Below are 24,098 nucleotides of genomic sequence, written 5' to 3'. Positions count from 1 at the left end.
TAATATTAGTAGGATAGGATACGATTTAATCAACCTATATTCCAGTTTCGCCGCAACCTAGTAATGTAACTGATAGTCTGTTGGACATTTTTAGGTCTTTATAGGTTATAAACTTATATTTTAATTGTCGGATAAGCTATTCGCATCATATTCAGGCAGTTTCTAGTCACTTCCTTTCGTCGCGGTCGGTCAAAATATCCATTAAGTATACAGAGATTGTTGTGTATTACAGTATTTTTAAATAAGTACAACGTTGAATGAAATATGACTAACTAGTTTATGATATACAAACGGCCACACATTTATAAAACAAAGATTTTATTTAATCACCATGGAACGCCCCTACCATGTACGGTCATTATTTTTTTTGAATTATGTATCGAAAGTTGTCATAATTGGTTTTCTCTCTTATTAATTAAATTATACTAGAATAGTTTTATGTTATCTGTGGTGTACTATGCCGAATATCGTCCGTCCCACTCTTAAGCCTCTCATTTTTAAGGTTGCCACCCGTCCCATAAAGTCTTTATGTTATTCCAGTTGTCCAGCTATCTACATACGAAATTTCATTGCGATCAGTTCAGTGGTTTTTGCGTGAAAGAGCAACAAACACACACACACATCCTTACAAACTTTCGCATTTATAATATTAGTTGGTAGTAGCATAGTAGGATAATAATCCTTTATTAGGATAGTATTTTTTTTTTATGTCATAGCGGGCAACTGAGCTGGTGGTTCGCCTGATGGTAAGCGATCACCACCGCCCGTGAACATTCGCAAAGGTAGTGCCTCTACGAATGCGCTGCCCGCTTTTATGGAAAAGGAAAGGATTAACGACTGGAAAGAAGGAATGGACTAGGACGGGTGAGGAAAGGGAAACGGGCCTCCGGCTCCCCCACTCACCGTACGAAACACAATAGCAAGCTATTATTTCACGCCGGTCTTCTGTGGGGGTGTGGTACTTCCCCGGTGCGAGCTGGCCCAATTCGTGCCGAAGCGTGCTCGACTCCCACAATAGAATTAGAGATTTATTTAATGCGCAAATCGTGTCCCTGTGGGATACAGCCATCCAGCTAACGAAATAGTTCTAGGGTCCGACCACTTATTTATTTATAATACTTTATTGTACAAAACAGAATAGTTTATACAAAATATAATATGGCACAATGATATTTTGTACAAAAGGCGACCTTATTAGACAGCAATCTCTGCCAGGCAACCTGGTAGGAAAGGAAATGCAAGAGGTTTTAGGGTTAGTGCAAGAAACTAAAAAATATATCAGAATATGAGAAAAAAAAATACACATGTTTTACATAAATACTATATAAAAATATATACTCATACAATAAAATACATAAACTATACTAGATATAACAATATACAAAAATTACAAATGGCTTATACTACTTAATATTAGCACCTAATTAAATCACACTTTATTTCTTATTTATCAAACGGACTGGGGTTGTTTTGTTGTATCGCGAACAAGTCCCTAAGGGATGGTTAATGGTTGTTATGAAGTGATGTGATGCCCCTCGCGTATTATTTGATACTAGCTGCGCCCCGCGGTTTCACCCGCGTAAGTCGCGTATCCGTAGGAATATCAAATTAATCATATCTTGTGATAGAGTAAACCGATTTCGATGAAACAAAAACTGAGTTATACCTCAAGTTACGTATAATTTTTGTATGTAAACATTGTCTGCATTTAATTCGTAGATTTTACATGATGTGAGCACAAACAAACAGACAAACGGACAAAAATTTCAAAAATGATGGAAATGGGTTCTGTTAGTTATCTATTTTTTTCAATTTTTTCAATGTACAAAAATGACTTTTCTACAAATTTATTATATGTATAGATATATAGTAGACTAGCTTTTCATCCGCGGCTTCGCCTGCGCGGAATTCGATTATGCGACGTGGTAAGGAGTAGCCTACAGGTTTTCCCAAGGTCTGGACTATTTGTCAAAATTGGTTAAGTGGTTTAGGTGTGAAAGAATCTTACATGATTTTATGATTGACAATAAGGAACTTCGATACAAACTTTCATCCCCTATTTCAACCCCTTTTTCACATTTTTTTGCAATAAAAAGTATCCTATGTCCTTTCCCTAGTCTAGTTCTATCATCATACCAAATTTCATCAAAATCGGTCCAGTGGTTTAGGCGTGAAAACGTAACAGACAGTCAGACAGATAGAGTTACTTTCGCATTTATAACATTAGTAGGGATATATAGTAATATAATGAAGCTTGTTTTTGAGTTTAAGAGTTTGTTTGTTTGAACGCACTAATCTCAGGAACTACTGGTTCGATTTGAAAAATTCTTAAAGTGAGAAATTTTGAAAGAATAGAAAAAATTTGATCACGAGGCAGGATTCGAACCTGCGTTTCTTGCCTAACCGTAGCAACGCCTAGCCTCTCGGCCACCCGTGATCCCGCCACAGTAATCGAATTTCTTCTACTCTTTCGGTTTCATGTGCCTAAGGGGCACCCCACACCATCTATTGAGATGATTAAGAACCATCACAACCAATACGAAACATTATTTCAATGATTACAATATTGTATCGATGGAACGCGGCCTTTGTTAAATTTAATTTTTAGTTTTCAATGCTATAAAACTAAAAATTAAATTCTTAAAGTGTTAGACAGCCCATTTATTGAGGAAGGCTATATATATGTACCACGGGCGAAGCCAGGGCGGACCGCTAGTAATTATATATATGTAGCATTATTTTACTTGATTTTTATGTAACTTAACTTTTAAATGTACTCAGAAGTTGCATTTCACTACATTGTTTATCCGCGATGGACTCCTAAACTACTCAACCGATTTTAATCAAACTAGCTACGCCTCGCGGTTTCACCCGCGTAAGTCCGTATCCCGTAGGAATATCGGGGTAAAAAATTGCCTACGTATTATTCCAGTTGTCCAGCTGTCTACGTAGCAAATTTCATTGCAACCGGTTCAGTGGTTTTTGCGTGAAAGAGCAACAAACACACACACATCCTTACAAACTTTCGCATTTATAATATTAGTAGGATTCGCACACCATGTGTCGTTTGATGCAACTCAAAAGACAGGATAGTTTATATTATTTCAATAACGATCAATGACCTCCCGGGCGGAGCCGGGAAGCTTGTACATATATGAAAATAAATAAATAAATAAATCAATTATTTATTTATTTATTGACGTGACAACGTCTTAAATTAGGTTGCGGCTCGGAGACACTCTTGAAAAAGTGTAACGCCCGGTAACGTTACGATGAGTCACCGAACTATGATCGGTCCGCCGCGCGCGCAGCACTAGAGAATTAGGCGCATTGATTCGGCGCGTGCTTGTGTCTCTGTCTCTGTCTTTTTAGTAAACAAAATATATTTTCTATAGTTAAAATTTGTGCAATTCGTATTTTCATTCAATTCCTTGTTCCTATTGTGCAATTTAATAATATTCATATTAATAAATATTTTACCGAGAAAAAGACGTTGTCACGTAAAATCTTCGCCCGTAAAACCGACTTTACAGGCAACCATTTTTTATTTAACACTTTATTTTACTGGTATACAAATAAACCTTAAATATAAAAAATTAAGACTAGACCAGCACAGAAGGCGACCTTATCACTAAAGAGTGATCTCGAAATTAATTAAAGTAAATTCCATAACTACCACACAAAACATCGGCGAGTGGGGAAGCCGGAGGCCCATATCCTTTTCCTTACCCTTCCCAGTCCTTTCCTTTATACCTTTCGCCAATCCTTTCTTAATCCCTTCCCAAAAAGTCGGCAATCCATTTGTAGAGGCGTAAGGTCTGCAATGGACCTTACGCCTCTCCAAATGTCCATGGGCGGTGGTAGCGCTTACCATCAGGCGTCCCACCAGCTCCATTACCGACTGTGACTTAAAAAAAAAAACGATTGACACCCTTACTTTTGAAAGTCGGTTGAAATAGCCATCTCATAATCTGGTCCCCTCCGCTTTATCTTTGATGTCTTAATAAAATTATCTAGGGGTGACTATTATGGAGTGAAGTGATATAGTAACATTAATTCAATGTTACAAGCAATAAAAATTAATTATCTATGATCTGTTACTCCTGTTTGTATGTTTGTCATCAATTACGCGAAAACAGCTGGATGGATAGACGAAAATTAGTTTTGTTGTTATATATGCTGTGAATTAGAAGAGGAAACTTTTTGTTTGTAACGTTTTCACGCAAAGACCGATGGACCGATATCGAAATTTTTTTATCCATTAGAAAGCTGCAACTTCTTCAACTGAGTGACTTCCTACTAATATTATAAATGCGAAAGTTTGTAAGGATGTGTGTGTGTTTGTTGCCCTTTCACGCAAAAACTACTGAACCGATTGCAATGAAATTCGGTACGCAGATAGCTGGACAACTGGAATAACACGTAGGCAAGTTTTTATCACGATATTCCTACGGGATACGGACTTACGCGGGTGAAACCGGGGGGCGCAGCTAGTAGTCTATATCGTTAGTACTGTTTTTAATAATTTCTTATCAGTAAAATTTAAAAATATCTAATAATTAATTATGATTAATTTACTTACTACTCAAAGTTCAAACTATGTATAATGCATTAATCAGTAACCACTAAGATTTTATATACCAATATTAAATTTATCACTACATAGCATAAAACAAAGTCGCTTTCTCTGTACCTATTTCCCTATGTATGTTTGAATCTTTAAAACTACGCAACGGTTTTTTAATGCGGTTTTATTTAATAGAGAAAGGTTTATATGTATAACATTTACTATAATACTTCAATATAACGCGTGCGAAGCGGCGAGCACAAGTCAGTATAATTTATTCTCATAATGATATATATTCTAAGTCTAAGTCATCTACGATCGATAATTATATTATTATATTATAACTAGCTGCGCCCCGCGGTTTCACCCGCGTAAGTCCGTATCCCGTAGGAATATCGGGATAAAAAATAGATGTTGGCCGATTCTCAGACATACTCAACATGCACACAAAATTTCATAAGAATCGGTCAAGCCGTTTCGGAGGAGTATGGCAACGAAAACTGTGACACGAGAATTTTATATTTATACTAGCTGCGCCCCGCGGTTTCACCCGCGTAAGTCCGTATCCCGTAGGAATATCGGGATAAAAAATAGATGTTGGCCGATTCTCAGACCTACCCAATATGCTTACCAAATTTCAGAGGAATCGGTCAAGCCGTTTCGGAGGAGTATGGCAACGAAAACTGTGACACGAGAATTTTATATATATAGATATATAAGATTATAATACATATATTATATCGCCACATTTAAAATAAATAGTTATTACACTTTTATCTACATAAATGACTATTTATTCTATATATATTATTGTATTAAATTGTACACTATCGTAGTCTCAAGGTACTAAGACAGTGCAATCAAAAATTCTCAAAAACTACTGAACCGATTTATCGAACACATCTATAGAACGTAATATACGCGAGGGGCTAAAACACTTCGATAGCGCGTTCTAGCCGCGTACAGCGCCATCTAGTGGCGGCGCGCGGAAACTGAATTTGTATGACGTGTGCCCTGCGATAGATTTTTGGATGTTTTTATCAACTGAGGAAAAATAAGGAGGTCAATTCTAGTGTAATTTTTTATCATTGTTACCTCGGAACTTTTGATGGGGTGCAGCGATTTTGCTGAGACTTTTTTATATGAAAGTTAGTTCTGACAGTTTGAAGACGGTTTTATTTTCTCTTATATTCAACTATTGGTATAAATGCGAAAACAATAATTATGTATATTTCTAAGATAGAAAATATCAAATTAAAATCTTGAATATATTATACGAAAGGGAAAGAATAAAGTGAGGAAATAAAATCTTATTGTTATCCTTAAAGAGCAAGGTTATGTATTGCTTAAAACAATAAGTTTCATAGCATTAATTATATATTGTTTGAATATTATAAAAACTCCCTGTTATAATTCAAAACGCATTAAGAAAACATGGATCCAATCGAAGTATTTCCACTATATACAATAAACTTAGCTTATCATTATTAACAGTTTTCATTTTATTTTCTTATGTTTGACCCTCAGTCTCCCCGTGACCACGTTCGCTGTAAAGTGTTCGAAACGTCGGGTTAATAATATAATGAATAAATCGCGTATAAATCCGTTAGATAGTCTGTAATTTCTAAATAGTTTTCATATCTTTGGAATAAAATATGCTTTTTATAATGAATAATTAATTGCTTCAAACTTCAAGATGAAGAAAATTAAAATAATAACTTCGTATATAAAATACATCTATTATCATAGATTGAATAAGCTATACTAGCTTCCGCCTGCGAATTCGTTTAATTTTTTATACCCAGCTAGTGCAGATCTAGTAATTAAATAAGCTATTCAGCCCTGTTGGAATAGCCTAGGTACCTAGGTAATGCATTAGTGCTTTTAACCGCTGGGAGACCTCAGCGCAGACGGACCTCAAAGCGATTGTGGCAGCATTGCTTATTTAAGGCTCAATTCTGAACTAAACACTTGTTTTGAACTAAACGGATTTAAATCGCGGTTTATATCACTAGCTGCGACCCGCGGTTTCACCCGCGTAAGTCCGTATTCCGAAGGAATATCGGAATAAAAGTTGCCTATGTGTTATTCCAGTTGTCCAGCTGTCTACGTACCAAATTTCATTGCGATCGGTTCAGTAGTTTTTGCGTGAAAGAGCAACAAACACACAGACGTCCTTGCAAACTTTCGCATTTATAATATTAGTAGGATTAAAATCGTTTTTTTGATTACTTTAAAGCTATTCAATAAAATAACTTAACGCATACAAGATTTTTAACGGAATTATAACTCAAACTCAAACTCAAATTGTTATTAATATTTTTTTTATTTATTTATTCGCACCAAATAGAACTTACTTTCATTACAGGATATTATCCTAATTCGACAGTTTTCTTATATAAAAAAGGAAAACAAAACTAAAAAAAATAAAAATAAATATAAAAAAATTATTAGACCTCTTATCATATACATACCCTGCCTGTATACCAAATTTCATCAAAATAGTAGTTCCGTAGTTGACAACAAACATCCAAACAAACAAACTTTCACTTACTGACATTAATGTGAAATGTGATTTAAAAAAAATCTCAAGCGTCTGAAAATTTACAGAACTAAAACAAATTTATAGGACCTCAGGAGGTTCCAGCTTTTAAAATAAAAAAAACCATCATAATATAAGGTTACAAACAAAAAAAAAATACTTTACAACCGATACATGAGAACCTGCACCTTTTTTAAAGTCGGTTGAAAACTATCACTCTCTCTAAGTTGAACTTAATGTAGGCCAATTAAAAAATAACGGACACAATTAGAATGTATTGAAGAAATGTCTGTACAAACATATGTACATGTTATAAGCTAGGGTGGTTACATAAACTTCTTATATATTAGCAGTGGTGGCTCAGTGGTGAGAACCTCGGACTTCGAAATCGATAAGTCGGGGTTCGACCGGGCGAGCGTGCAGGAAATAAATTGATTTTTCAATTTATCTGCGCATGTGGATAACATCACCACTGCTTAAAACGGTGAAGGAAAACATCGTGAGGAAACCGGCATGTCCGAGAATCAAAAGTTCGACGACATGTGACATCTGCCAACCCGCACTTGGCCAGCGTGGTGGATTATGGCCTGAACCCTCATAGGAGGCCTGTGTCCCAGCAGTGGGAACATATATAGGCTGATGATGATGATAATATACTAACTGATCGCCCGTGGTACATATATAGCCTATGTCACTCAGTGAAGATGCAATTTACTAATGGTGAGAGAAGAAATAGATTTAGAAACAGGTCTCCTGCTTTTGCGTGAAAACGATACAAACATACAAAAACACAAGATTTCCTCTTATAATATAATCGTAGATATAATATACATTAACGCAATAATATAATATTTTCGAAGTCGGTTCAAATGACTCTTCACACCCTCATAATAGGCACGTAGGTGTGTATTCGAAATAGAATACTTCTAAGACTACTGTAAATATTTCAAGTAACTTTAAGTTGGAATAAGTGCTTTTTAAGTATTTTTAAGTTTGTACACTAGCCCTTTCGCCCCGGATCTGCTTGCGTTACTTAATTATATAGTACCTGGATGACCGAGCTTTGCTCGGTATTTTTTTTTTTTTTTTTTTTTTTATAAATTGTGTTTTTTGGAAATTATATTTAAGTATTATTATTCGCCAATAGATGTCAGGAAGAGTCATAATAAATTGGGACTACTCATACGCCTCCTGTTTGTTAAAAAAGTAAGTTTAAGTCGATAAAACACGAATATGACATTTTCTAAAAAAGATTCCTAGCTAGATCGATTTATCGCCCCCAAAACTCCCTAAATACTAAATTTCATGAGAATCGTTGGAGCCGATTCCGAGATTCCAATTATATATATATACAAGAATTGCTCGTTTAAAGATATAAAATAAGATATATCGCCCGCGGTTTCACCCGCGTAAGTCCGTATCCCGTAGAAAAATCGGGATAAAAAGTTGCCTATATGTTATTCCAGTTGTCCAGCTGTCTACGTACCAAATTTCATTGCAATCGGTTCAGTAGTTTTTGCGTGAAAGAGCAACAAACACACACACATCCTTACAAACTTTCGCATTTATAATATTAGTAGGATAGGGTTTAGGTAATATAATTACTAGTAACGAAAACTCGTTTTTTTAGGTCACAGTCGGCAATGGACCACCACATACAGAAGCTTATCAAAACAGTGACAATTGGAATCAAATGAAAAAATCAAATAGAAAGAAGAAAGAGAAACACACAGACATACACACACAACAGATCATAACAGAAAACAGAAGTATACAATAAATACAAAAAAAATTGTGAGCCGTCACGGAACGCCTGGCAGATGTGAAACATCGACATTATTTTCTTATATATAAAATTCGCGTGTCACAATGTTAGTCTCTATACTCCTCCGAAACGGCTTGACCGATTCCTCTGAAATTTGGTAAGCATATTGGGTAGGTCTGAGAATCGGCTAACATCTATTTTTCATACCACTAAACGATAAGAGTAAGGCAGAACAGCGTTTGCCGGGTGCAGCTAGTTAGTATATAAAATTATATGCAAATAATAGACTGTGATAGGAACTAAATATGTCATAATGATAAAATAAAATATTACACCGTATATATATATATACACTACCGCATATCTTAATATATATAAAACTTCTGTCACAATGTTTGTCCTCAATGGACTCCTAAACCACTTAACCGATTATAATATAATTCGCGCACCATGTGCAGTTCGATCCAACTTGAGAGATAGGATAGTTTATATTATTTATATTAGGATAAATGATTACCCGGGCGGAGCCGGGGCGTGCAGCTAGTAGACTGTATACATTATACACTATCATTCAGCGTGGCGACGCGTCGCCACGGCATGCGTCGCCACGCCAGAAATCTGTTTTACGTGCGACTATAGATGTTTCACATCAAAAAAATAAGAGAAAAAAATGGTTGCCTGTAAAGTCGGTTTTACGGGTAAAGATTTTACGTGACGTCTTTTTCTCGGTAGAATGTTTATTGATATGAATATTATTAAATTGCACAATAGGAACAAGGAATTGAATGAAAATAAGAATTGCACAAATTTTAACTATAGAAAATATATTTTGTTTACTAAAAAGACAGAGACAGAGACACAAGCACGCGCCGATTCAATGCGCCTAATTCTCTAGTGCTGCGCGCGCGGCGGACCGATCATAGTTCGGTGACTCATCGTAACGTTACCGGGCGTTACACTTTTTCATGAGTGACTCCGAGCCGCAACCTAATTTAAGACGTTGTCACGTCAAAAAAGAATTCAGCTCTGATTTTTAGTATGATATTCAGATTCATATGTAATTGGGATATGGTAGGCTTTGGAATGAATAAGGAATCACCACATGTACGTGGGAGTCGAGCACGCTTCGGCACGAATTGGACCAGCTCGTACTGAGGAAGCACCACACCCTAAAAAACCAGCGTGATATAGCATACTGCTGTGTTTCGTTCGGTGAGTGGGGGAGCTGGAGGCCCATATCTACCTTCCTCTTCCTTACCCTTCCCAGTCCTTTCCTTTATTCCTCTCGCCAATCCTTTCTTAATCCCTTTCCAGTTTGTAGTCGGCAATCCATCGGCTATGATAAAAATCGAATCACCCATAAAGTTATAATCTTATGTCATAGTGGACAGCCGAGCTGGTGGTTCACCTGATGGTTAGCCATGAGCTTTTCATATTTAATATCTCAGTTAAAAGCGTAATAACCACATACGAATTGCGAATCGATCTATGCATATATCAAAATTCATCAAAATTGCTACATCCGTTCTCCATATACACCGTGACATATTTTACGATGTTGTATTTTATTTATAGAAAAACCAATCTATACATATTATTTTTACCTGTATCCGAACGGCATTAGTCACAGCGAGGTCCAACTCTGAATCATGGCGGCAAAAAAAAGGCGGCAAAAAATGGCGGGAAAAAATTAACACAGTTACGCTGTAGCGTTAATATGCCGCTGTTTGTTGTGATGGACGATTGGATGGACGATGGATGTTTTCAACTATTGGAGCGATTTGAATGAAATTCAGTATAGGGATAGGTTGAGACTTGTGGAAGGATGTAGAATAGTTTATATTGTCGGATATGTTATGGTAACGGGAGTAATGTGAGGTAAACCCCGGGAATCATTTCTTTTATTAGGCGGGTATAGCCGCAGGCGGAAAGCTAGTATTATTATGCGATATTGTGTCATTGTTTTGTCATAAAATATATTTACGCTCACGTTTATTTGAAAACAATTAATCTATAAAAAAAACCTTTATTCTATATCATGGATATTCGATAGAAGCGCCATTTTAGGCGTTCAAAGCCCAATTTTTTTGTGAGTTTGTCTATAAGGTGAATGATCCGAACTTTTGTCTATCAAGTTTTGGGTCAAGAAATTGTGATTTTTATTAATTATTGACTAGCTGTGTCGCGCGGTTCCGCCCGCGGCATTTCAATTATTTCTATAGCCTATGTGTTTTCTGTTACATGAGTGATCACCGCAAAGTGCCATGTGAATTCGTTCATTGGTTTTCGGGTTACGGATTGACATACATGTATCAACACAAACGTTTCGTTTATAACATTAGAAGTAAGATTTATAAAGTATGGGCATAACGAAGATTTAAATAACGAAATATATTAAACACTACATGGTATAAACTATAAAGCAGAGTCGCTTCCCGCATCTGTATATATGTATGCTTAGATCTCTGAAATAACGCAATAGATTTCGAATTTGGTTTCGATTTTGATATTATTTTAGGGTTTCCGATTTGATTTTAGGGGTTTTTTAATAGGTGGAGCAATTCAAAAGAAAGTTTATATGTATATGTCATGATATATTACACCCGTGCGAAGCCCGGACGGGTCGCTTGTAAATTATGAAAAAAAAAAACCAAATTCCATACTCATTTTCATCAAAAAGTGATATAAACTTATTCATCATCATCATCATCATCATCGGACCTTATACGTTCCCACTGCTGGGACACAGGCCACCTATGAGGGTTTTTACTATATACTTCGTACTAATATATTAATAAACAAAAAAAAGGTGTGTGTGCGATTCACACATGATAGAAGTGAAACTTCAGTAAATCGACAAAAGAATGAATAAAATAGTATGTATATTTCTGTCTCATTCTTTGCCGGCATTCATTCATTCTACACAATTTTGTATTTGTGTCTCTTACCTGTCGTTGTTTCCGTTGCATCAGGTTTGAAATCACAACGATTCTAAAGAAGTTTCACTTCAAAATACACCAAATTTTCTATGTATCTAGCTAGTTATATACAAATCAAAGTCCCCCGCAAACTGGCTAACAAGATTAACCCGCCATTGCGGTGACAGTTCCCGCCGAAACGTCAAACTTTTCAAAATGGATTCCCGCCAAACGACTTAGCGTTAGACTATAGAGCGCCAGCTGCGCCCCGCGGTTTCGCCCGCGTAAGTCCGTATCCCGTAGGAATATCGGGATAGAAAGTTGCCTATATGTTATTCCAGTTGTCCAGCTGTCTACGTACCAAATTTCATTGCAATCGGTTCGGTAGTCTTTGCGTGAAAGAGCGACAAACACACACGCATCCTTACAAACTTTCGCATTTATAACATTAGTAGGATAGTGCATTGGGGTTTAATATAAAAAAATGGTTGCCTGTAAAGTCGGTTTTACGGGCGAAGATTTTACGTGACAACGTCTTTTTCTCGGTAGAATATTTATTGATATGAATATTATTAAATTGCACAATAGGAACAAGGAATTGAATGAAAATAAGAATTGCACAAATTTTAACTATAGAAAATATTATTTGTTTACTAAAAAGACAGAGACAGAGACACAAGCACGCGCCGATTCAATGCGCCTAATTCTCTAGTGCTGCGCGCGCGGCGGACCGATCATAGTTCGGTGACTCATCGTAACGTTACCGGGCGTTACACTTTTTCATGAGTGCCTCCGAGCCGCAACCTAATTTAACACGTTGTCACGTCAAAAAAATTGTCATAATTTTAACATTCACCATCGGCTCGGAAAGCAGTTTCTATATAAAATATTGTTTTATAGATGTCATAGCGGACAGCTGAGCTGGTGGTTCGCCTGATGGTAAGCGATCACCGCCGCCCGTGAACAGAGCAGGGGTAGTGCTTTTAAGGGATAAAGGATTAGGAAAGGATTGACGTGAATGAAGGAATGGACTGGGAAGGGTGAGGAAAAGAAGCCTTAGGGGTTTTTACTAACTTATTCATAGAAATAAGAAAGAAAGGAAAAAACACTTATTTGATGAGACATATATACGAAACTAGCTTTTACTCGCGGCTTCGCACGCGTTTATTCGGAGTAGTTTAATAGATGTTATTATACATATAAACCTTGAATCACTCTATCTATTAAAAAAGTCCTATCACAATCCGTTACGTAGTTTTAAAGATTTAAGCATACACAGGAACATAGGGACAGAGAAAGCGTCTTTGTTTTATACTATGTAGTGATGATTTAATGTTTTGTATGTTTATATGCTTATAAATTCGGATTATTGTATTTATAGTTTTTTTTACATACATTACATAATTATTTTAAAGAAAATAAAAAAAAAAACGCTTTCTAATTGTCAGAACTGGACCAAATTTAAATGAGACCACATGGAGTAACAGCTTTTAACGTAAAAGAAACCATCGAAATCGGTTCACCCAGTACGAAGTTATGAGGTAACGAACACAAGAAAGAATATTAATCAAATTGACAACGTTCTCCTTTTCTTGAAGTCGGTTGAATTACAAATTCACACTTGATAAAAGTAGTACAATAGCATTTTAGAGTCAGTACTCAAATATGAGCAGTGGTGGCTCAGTGGTGAGAACCTCGGACTTCGATAATCGATAAGTCGGGGTTCGAGACCGGGCGAGCGTACAAAAAATAAACTGATTTTTCAAAATATCTGCGCATGTGGATAACATCACCACTGCTTAAAACGGTGAAGCAAAACATCGCGAGGAAACCGGCATGTCCGAGAATCAAAAGTTCGACGGCATGTGACATCTGCCAACCCGCGCTGGGCCAGCGTGGTGGATTATGGCCTGAACCCTCATAGCAGGCCTGTGTCCCAGCAGTGGGAACATATATGGGCTGATGATGATGATGAAGATGAATCAAAAATAGAAAAATATCAATAGTCGAAAACTTCCACTGTACCAATAAGGTCAAAGTCCCATAGCAACAAACTTTAATTATCACCAATTTAGAGGTCTATTGATTTCGCGGTCACGCGTATATACATTTTTTTTTTTCATTAACGACACGTGTCTATGGCCAGATGTTTACTCAAAAAAGTTCCATAAAAGGAGGTTATCAATTAGAAGGTATTTTTTTGTTTTAGTCATCTCATAACTATTTACTGGATGAACCGATTCGTATGATTCTTTGTGCTTTTGAAAGCTAGCGCCTTCCATGTGGTCCCATTTGAATTTCGTTTAGTTCCGACGTTTAAAAGCAGATTCTTTGTTAAATATTTAAATATCGAACGAAGCATTCGAAATTCGAATCTGTCAAACTGTGAAACTTTTTAAATTTTATTGGCCAAGCAGTATTTATACAAGGCCACGGATACGGTTTAATAGTACTGTGAGCGCGTGAAAAAATTTATTTTTGTTATTTAATTGTTTTTATAACTATTTCGCTTCGTTTTTGCTTTAATTTTTAATGTCGTAAATGTATCGTGTTTCAAATAAATACAGAATCATCAAAAACGATTCACCGAGCCGAAAAGTTCTGCGGTAAAAACACATTTTTTAAATCGGTTGAAAAATTCGTATTTTTATTACCCTTCTACATAGCTATCTGTTCTCTAGACAATAGGCCGTTTATTCTAATATTATAATCGCGAAAGTTTTATGGTTGAGTTAAGTATTTATGGTTGGACGGATGTATGGATGTTTGTTACTCTTTCACGCGAAAACAACTTATCGTGTTTGTATGAATTTTATAGCATTTTATATACCATTTTAAAACCGGGTACCACGCGAGTGACGCCACGGGTGGCACCTAGTTAATCATAAATCAAACCTACACTACACGAGTAGCAATCCCTAGTAACCGCACTACTGCACCAGTACTGAATAGGGCTGTCAAATGCGATAAAATTTTTCAGCAGTCGTAACAAATTCGAATAGAAAGTCACAGATTATAAATAAGCGTCGATTGCAGATGTAATGCCGCGTCATCACTTGCGCTCCGATGCACTGCTATGCTTTTGTTAGTGCTGGCTTGTCTAGAGTTAGGGTTGCCACAAATAGATATTTTTGAAGCGAAACTTCTTTAGAATCGTTGTGATTTCAAACCTGATGCAACGGAAAAACGACAGGTAAGAGACACAAATACAAAAATGTGTAGAATGAAGCCGGCAAAAAATGAGACAGAAATATACATACTATTTTATATTTTATATATATTCATCTCATTCTTTTGTCGATTTACTGAAGTTTCACTTCTATCGTGTGTGAAACGCACACACACCTTTTTTTGTTATTACATAGATTTATACATAGTTTTATAATGTCATAGTTAACTGTTTATAAAGCTGTTAGTATATTATGTAGTAATTTATGCATTATCTTCATTTAAAATAATTAATGTTTAATTGAAGTGCCTCCTTGCTATATTAAAATAACCGTTTTAAGTAAATACATATAAATGATGGATACATTTTATGCAATGTTTGTGTGTCTGTCTGTCTCTTTGTTTCGACTAATTGTACTTGGATAAAATTTTTTGGGACTCACTGGTAGACAAATGATATAAATAAGGAAAACCTTAAATTACTTTGTTTCCCAATTCCCACGGAAACATTGAGATTTAAAAGATACAATCGTTTACGAGAATGAAACCGCGAGACGTTTTATGTTAATTGAAATGCTTAAGTTATAATACGATAAATTTACAACACAGTTGAATTTAGTGCCGCCTCCTTGGTACAGTGGTTAACGTGTAGAACCGAGGGGTTCTGGGTTCAATTCCCGGTGGGGACGCATAAAAAAAAGAAAGTCTCGGTCTGGCAGGACACAGAAGGCTAATCACCTACTCGTACGTAAAGAAGATCGATCAGTGAAACAGATGTACATCATCTGCCCCATACCCCACTAGCGGACACGGGACTTCACTTGAATTAGTGATGTTAACATACACATAATATTTAATTAATATATTAAGTATGAGGTATGTTCAAATAAGGTTAGGTTCAATTAAAATAATAAACAGAAACTATTTAGCACAGCCCTAACGCGACCGTCCATTCCCGGCCCTGTATAACGAATCATTATACGCATACATTGACACCTCGGCTAATGGGCCCTATCCCTTATTTTTTAATTAACACCACCGCACTGCTTTTAATTTCGTTTATCTATAAGTTACAAATAATAGAAAAAGAAAGAAAGAAAGATTGAAGGTTCTACTAATGTATTTGCTGTGGGGTTCCGCTGGCGGATATTTGAGAACGAAGCAATGATTATAGAAAATTAGAAATATGATGAAGCTTCTGTTAATAAAATCTATGCTAATATTATAAAGCTGAAGAGTTTGTTTGAATGCACAAATCTCAGGAACTGCTGGTCCGATTTGAAAAATTCTTTCAGTGTTAGATAGCCCATTTATTGAGGCAGGCTATAGGCTATGTATGTACCACAGGCACAGCCGGGGCGGACCCCTAGTTATATTGTCAATCTTGAAGCTATAAACTACGTGTCACTTGTCCGCGATGGACTCCTAAACTCACCGATTGTGATCAAATTTGCACGCCATATGCAGTTTGATCCCACTTAAAAGATAGAATAGTTCATATTATTTCTATTATGATGACTACCCGGGCGGAGCCGGGGCGTGCAGCTTGTATATAAATAAATATTGTTAAAACACGCTTTAATAATAAAATTACTTAATTCGTTGCAATAACATTGCCTATGCGTTATTCCAGTTGTCCAGTTGTCTACGTACCAAATTTCATTGCAATTGGTTCAGTAGTTTTTACGTGAAAGAGTAACAAACATCCATACATCCATACTTACAAACTTTCGCATTTATAATATTAATAGGAAGTAGGATATAACTTATTTCCAATCCATGCAACATGCGGAACCCTTTAGAGGTATACTTTTACTTGGCCATGTAATTTTCTGGTTGTGAACAGTGAGAGGCGGCTGTGGACTCCAGACAACCCCATGTAATCAAAATTACATATCTGGATATAACTACATAGCTTAAAACAAAGTCGCTTTCTCTGTCCCTATATCATACAGAGTATATATAGGGGAATTATTTAATCCCCGTGATGCTAATCTTATATCTTTAAACGAGCAATTCTTGTATATCTTGTATACTATTTTTTGGCGAATAATTAAAGTTCCAGCAGATGGCGTTGTTAAGTAACGAAGTCAATGAGTGTTTGCTTTGAGGTTAGACTAATTGTTTATATTGTTTTGTGTTTTCTTAATGCACGTGTTCACTTAAAAATGCCTAAACGATCTCGGAAAAAACGCTTATAAACAATCTAACTTCACGAAGTTAAACCGAGCAAAGCTCGGTCATCCAGGTGCTCCGAATAATAAGATAAACTCACGAAATTATTGTATAGTCATCGATAACTGATCACTAGTATAACATACACATAGTATAAAACAAAGTCGCTTTCCCTATCCCTATGTCCCTATGTATGCTTAAATCTTTAAAACTACGCAACTGATTTTGATGGGTTTTTTTCTAATAGATGGATTGATTCAAGGTGAAGGTTCATATGTATACTAACATATATTAAACTACCTTGAATTAACGCATGCGAAGCCGCAGGCAAAAGCTGGTATATTATAAACATTTCTTTGCAACTCTAAAACTAATGAACGGATTTTGATGGAATTTGAGAAAAATAGAATTAATTACAATGACTACTCAAACGACTACATTCTAATTATTTTTCACTGGTTAGCTATATTACTTCTTTATGACATACTGTTTTAAATTTTTACCAATAGTGAAAAATGTTTCAAATCGGTCCACCCGTTTCTGAGATTAGGGCGTACAAGCAAACTCTGCAAACTTGTGCAAACTTGTGCTGTATATTATAAGAACAGTTATCTTTGTCGTCCGTCAGTTTTTTTTTTATGTCACAGTCGGCAATGGAGCTGGTGGGTCGCCTGATGGTAAGCGCTACCACCGCCCATGAACATTTGGAGAGGCATAAGGTCCATTGCAGACCTTACGCCTCTACAAATGGATTGCCGACTTTAAATTGGGAAGGGATTAAAGGATTGGCGAAAGGAATAAAGGAAAGGACTGGGAAGGAGAAGGAAAAGGATATAGGCCTCCGACTCCCCCACTCACCGAACGAAACTTAGCAGTATGCTATTTCAGGCCGGTCCTCTGTGGGGTTGTGGTACTTCCCCGGTGCGAGCCGGCCCAATTCGTGCCGAAGCGTGCCCGACTACCACATCTTGTTAGTGACAGACAGTTAGTGTGATAATTTATAATTACCCGCATTTGGTATGCGGGTAATTATATATTATCTATATCAACGTGTCTATGACGATTACGATATCTGTACGCCTATACATTTCCTGTCAATTCCATTAATTTAAGAACGGTAACTGTCAAATTTGACAAATGCGTTCTTTGGAATATTCAAATTTCGAACAACGAACATGAAACTAAGATGGCGCCAAAATTCGACAGGCCGATCGTAATCCGATAACGGTAGTTACGTAACGTAATGATTAATTGAGGTGCGTGGGCGCAGGTAATTTCGATTTTAGTGTACTCTCTTTGATCGTGTTGTTTTAAGATAGATTTAAGAGCGTCTTCAAAGTAGTACAAAATGTTATTGACCTTATAGATTAACGTGATATGAAATTTCATAGTATTTTCTGTTGTTTTTACGCGAGTATTATACATTTAGAAATTAAAAACTTATTAACGGATTTTAAACACGATTTATACATTATATTCGCTCGCTGTAAAGTGTTCGAAACGTCGGGTTACTAATATAATGAACTAGCTGACCCGGCAAACGCTGTTTTGCCTAACTCTTATCATTTAGGGGTATGAAAAACAGATGTTGGCCGATTCTCAGACATGCCCGATATGCACATAAAATTTCATAAGAATCGGTCAAGCCGTTTCGGAGGAGTATGGCAACGAAAACTGTCACACGAGAGTATTATATTTTAGATAAATCGCGTTTAAAATCCGTTAAAAGGTGGGCTCGCTCATCATCATCAGCCCTTATATGTTCCCACTGCTGGGACACAGGCCTCCTATGAGGGTTCAGGCCATAATCCACCACGTTGCAAGTGCGGGTTGGCAGATGTCACATGTCGTCGAACTTTTGATTCTCGGACATGCCGGTTTCCTCACGATGTTTTCCTTCACCGTTTTAAGCAGTGGTGATGTTATCTACATGCGCAGATAAATTGAACAATCAATTTATTTCCTGCACGCTCGCCCGGTCTCGAACTTATCGATTTTGAAGTCCGAGGTTCTCACCACTGAGCCACCACTGCTTTTCTCGGTTCGCTCGGTCCCTAGAAATTCCGTCTAGTGATCGATGTTTGTTTTTATTTAAAACTATCTCAAAAAGTTTCAATTCTTAAGTCAATCTCTGTTATAAATTACATGAAAATTTATTAAGTAGTTACTATACGTGAACTGGCTTTACTCGCGGCTTCGCACGCGTTTCGAAGTACTAAGATGTCATCATACACATAAACCTTCCTATGGAATCACTCTATTAAAAAAAAAAACTCCATAAAAATCTGTTGCGTAGTTTTAAAGATTAAAGCATACATAGGGACATAGGGATAGAGAAAGCGACTTTGTTTTATACTATGTAGTGAAGCGTCACAGACAGACACTTATCGTCGCATTTATCATATTAATATTAATTTAATCAAAACTTTTTGACTCAATACAAATGCACACATTAACGTAAAGGTGTACCATCAATATCACTTAAAGCATTTTCACGACAAAAACTTCATAATATCAAACAGTCATTTCCCCTTCCCGCTGTCAACGTCACAGATAATTTATTATTCGCGTTTCTAAACGTTCGCTCAGATGTCAAACGTTTTGTTCGTGGCTCAAACGCGCGCTGACGAGCATAGACAATGGCGCCTAGATTAAGAGCAGGCAGGTGAACGAAAACAAAACTGTCAAACGTGTTCGTTTATTTTTTTTTTCTAATTTTCGAATTTCGAATTCTTAATTTCGCGCCAGAAATTGACTGCGTATTGGTTGTTTGACGTTTATGAAAGCAACAGTATGACGTTTTTATATGAATGCGGCGGAAGGGTTATTTTTTTCGAATTCGGAATGATATAGGTACTCCCTGTAGCGTAAAGGGGGTGGGAGGACGGGGGACGGGAGGTGTCGTCAGTTTACCTTAATTTTGAGAGAGCCACAAGGTTTATAAGACAATATTATATTATATTTGTTATATAAGTGAGATTTATTTTTCGAAAGCGGACAACGGAGCTGGTGGTTCGCCTGATGATAAGCGCCTCGGCAAATGCGCTTCCCGCTATTATTAAGTAGCAATGAATGGACAGGAGACAAAGTGGTCTGGGAGGGGAAGGGAAAAGGATACAGGAATACATTTACCTAAAACGAAACGTGGCAATGATATATATTATAATCTTAATTTGTCTTATAATTAACCAACACAGAATTAGAAAGACGGAAGCGTTTTAATCCTATCCTACTATTATAAATGCGAAAGTTTGTAAGGATGTGTGTGTGTTGTTACTCTTTCACGCAAAAACTACTCAACCGATTGCAATGAAATTTGGTAAGTAGACAGTTGAACAACTGAAATAACATATAGGCAACTATTTATCCCGATATTCCTACGGGATACGGACTTACGCGGGTGAAACCGCGGGGCGCAGCTAGTAATTAATTAATTTAATATATCGCCATATAACAATTAAAATATATAATTTATTCGGTAGATAGTAGATACATAGCGTGAAATGATTGTCCAGTAAAAAATACATTTAAAATAATGTAGTAAACAAACAGCATGTTCGATTTTAAACTATAACCAACTTCAAAAAAACATGGATTTTTTATTAGACTGTATTTTTTTTGGCCTTGTTATTCAGAACTTTTGATTGGGTGTAAAGATATTGATGATCCTTTTGAATTTGATAGCTGATGCATCTCGCGGCGGGCGGTTTAGTGTTTATATTAAAATTAATTGTTTATATAATTTTGTGACCATTATCAGTTTCTAACGCTTAATCAAAAATGCGATAGCGCCGCAGCGGCTAAACACATATCAATGAACTTTAACATAAAGATAGATTATTACAAATGGACATACGTCTTGAAAGACTTGACTGTACACGATAATGTGAAATTCACACACGCGCAGCCACGGGCTATAGCTAGTATTGTGACTCTTACCATTTAAGAAGAGAAAGAGTCAGGTCACTCGCTATAACGCTGTATGACTTATCTAGACGGCCTTTCTCTAGCCGCCTGATTCTAGTGCATTGTTACAGTATCTTAATATGGATAAGACTTCTTTATAAATCTCCAACTAACAAATACAGATACAGAATATGTTATACAGCTTGCATTAACATTTAGTAGCTGGATGATCGAGCTTTGCTCGGAATTTTTTTTTGTGTTTTAACTTTAATTATTCGCCAAAAAATAGTATTATTATTCGCCAATAGATGTCAGGAAGAGTCGTAATAAATTTGGGACTACTCAAACGCCTCCTATTTGTTAAAAAAGTAAGTTTAAGTTGATAAAACACGAATATGACATTTTCTAAAAAAGATTCCTTAAATTTCATGAAAATCGTTGGAGCCGATTCCGAGATTCCAATCATATATATATATATATATATATATATATACAAGAATTGCTCGTTTAAAGATATAAGATTCTGTGTCTTTAATTACAGGAAATGACAAGATTTACGAGATATACAGATAAATTCTTCTTATTAATATACCTCTATAAATTGTAAATGAATATACTAATAATTCTATAATCCTACAAATATTTTAATCCTATCCTACTAATATTATAAATGCAAAAGTTTGTAAGGATGTGTGTGTTTTTTGCTCTTTCACGCAAAAACTACTCAACCGATTGCAATGAAATTTGGTACGTAGACAGCTAGACAACTGGAATAACATATAAGCAACTTTTTATCCCGATATTCCTACGGGATACGGACTTACGCGGGTGAAACCGCGGGGCGCAGCTAGTAAGCTATAAATGTTAAGGTTATATGATATACGAAATGTGTAATTGGGGGCTGTTAGTTAAATAAGGTCATATCCACACTATTACATCTCTCTCAGCATAATGGCGATGTGTGCCGACTGCAGTCTTTTCATTGAAACAATTCTCCACTTAGCTAGGGTTGTCACAAATAATTTATAATTAAAATTTTATTAAATTCACCATTTCGTGATAACAAAGGGACTGTATGAGTGTAAAACTAAGTTACTGGATTCGAATCCCGGTGGGAACACAACACTTTATATAATGTTATACATTTCTTATAAATCATTTTGAATTTGAATTTGAGTTTGAATTTGAGTTTGAATTTGAATTTGAATTTGAAATTTAATTTGAATTTGAATTTGAACACAAAAAATTATCGCTGTCGGGTTACAGAAGCCTGACCAGTGACCACCATCTTGCTCGTAAAGAAATTCAGTGAAAAACCTGTATAGTACACAAGGGGTCTAGATACATTCTAAATTCACCTTGTATAAATAAATGTATTTTCTATCTATCTTTCCTTCATCTTACATACAACCAAACAAGAATCATTTAGCGGATTTTCTTGTGTTTGATTTTACGCGAGTATTATACATTTAGAACTTAAAAACCTCTTACAACAGTCTCCCCGTGACCACGCTCGCTGTAATGTGTTCGAAACGTCGGGTTAATAACATAATGAATTAATCGCGTTTAAAATACGTTAAAAAGTTTTTAATTTCTAAAAGAATCATTATCCTCTGTCAATTCGAAAACATCGCTGATGCAAAGACCAAGACCAACAATTTAAAATACAACAATAAAATTTCTGGCAGAATTAACAGCGTCATGGGTCATTTGACTCATGGCATATAAAGCTGAGTCTGGACCTTTTCACAGCCATAACACATCACAGCAACCTAAGTTAGTTTTTATTTTATTTCTTTTCTTTTTTTATGTTTTTTTCTTATTTCCTGTTTTATGCTCAGTGTTTTGTCTTTTTTTTGTTAATTGTTGTGTGTGTGTTTGATTGTGAATAAATGTATGTCTATGTCTATGTCAATACCATATATAAGCGGTGGCAGGATAAATAATCCGTAGAAGAGAGATACACAACAAAAAAAAACGAATAATTAAACCAGTTGTAAAACTGTCAGGTGACAACCCTAGCGATCGTAATGCACCTTGCGAGTTGCGAGTCTCAAAACCGGTCGAGTCTGTTAATCACACCTCAATTCACCTTTACTACAAACATTACGTATGTTTAGGGTTCCGCCACCCGTTTAACCGACTTCAGAAAAGGTGATCTATTATCATCAGGCTATATTGTTCCCACTGCAGGCGCACGGGTCTCCTATGAGGGTTCAGGCCATAATCCACCACGCTGGCCAAGTGCGGGTTGGCAGATGTCACATGTCGTCGAACTTTTAATTCTTGGACATGCCGGTTTCCTCACGATGTTTTCCTTCACCGTTTAAGCAGTGGTGATGTTATCCACATGCGCAGATAAATTGAACAATCAATTTATTTCCTGCGCGCTCGCCCGGTCTGGAACCCCGACTTATCGATTTTGAAGTCCGAGGTTCTCACCACTGAGCCACCACAGCTTTTAATAAGAATAATGGCATATAATATTAAAACTAGCTTTCGTACGCGTGAAATTTTTGAGTAGTTTAATAGATTGTTATACATATAAACCTTTCTCTTTAATCTATATCTCGATCTATTAAAAAAAAACCTATCAAAATCCGTTGCGTAGTTTTAAAGATTAGACATACATAGGGACATAGGGACAGAGAAAGCGACTTAATTTTAGCGAAATAATTTTAAAATTTATCGAAATTCACTCTCCAGATCTCTATTCCCTCACTCTAATTTGAGAAATCTAATTTTATACTTTCACAAAATCTTAATCAATATAAATACATTTTTATGAAATCGTTAGAAAATCCAAATTTATTGATATTCTGGAGAAAGACAGGAGGACAGAGAGGGAGGTAGACAAGCTTTTTTTCTGTTAAACATCTCATTTCCAAGGGGATCGCCTTTGACTACACGGCCGAAGCCGCGCTAGAAAGCTAGTCCAAACAATAATGATATATTGAGATAAAAAAATAAAAATAATATAATAATAGTTTAAAAAAACTAAAAAACACGCTTTAACAAAAATCATATTTTGCAAATTGAAAACTGGAATAATTTTAT

General features: G+C 36.1%; 1 protein-coding gene across 3 annotated transcripts in view; it reads right to left on the bottom strand.

Annotated features, from left to right (window-relative positions):
• Nucleotides 1–24,098, bottom strand: part of LOC119839306 — a 69,417-nt gene that overhangs the window by 24,442 nt on the left and 20,877 nt on the right. The gene's annotated exons all lie outside the window — the stretch shown is intronic.

Source organism: Zerene cesonia, unplaced genomic scaffold (assembly GCF_012273895.1).
Source record: "Zerene cesonia ecotype Mississippi unplaced genomic scaffold, Zerene_cesonia_1.1 Zces_u011, whole genome shotgun sequence".
Taxonomy (NCBI): domain Eukaryota; kingdom Metazoa; phylum Arthropoda; class Insecta; order Lepidoptera; family Pieridae; genus Zerene; species Zerene cesonia.
Note: the sequence above shows the minus strand (reverse complement) of the source record. Positions and strands in the feature narration are given on the sequence as shown.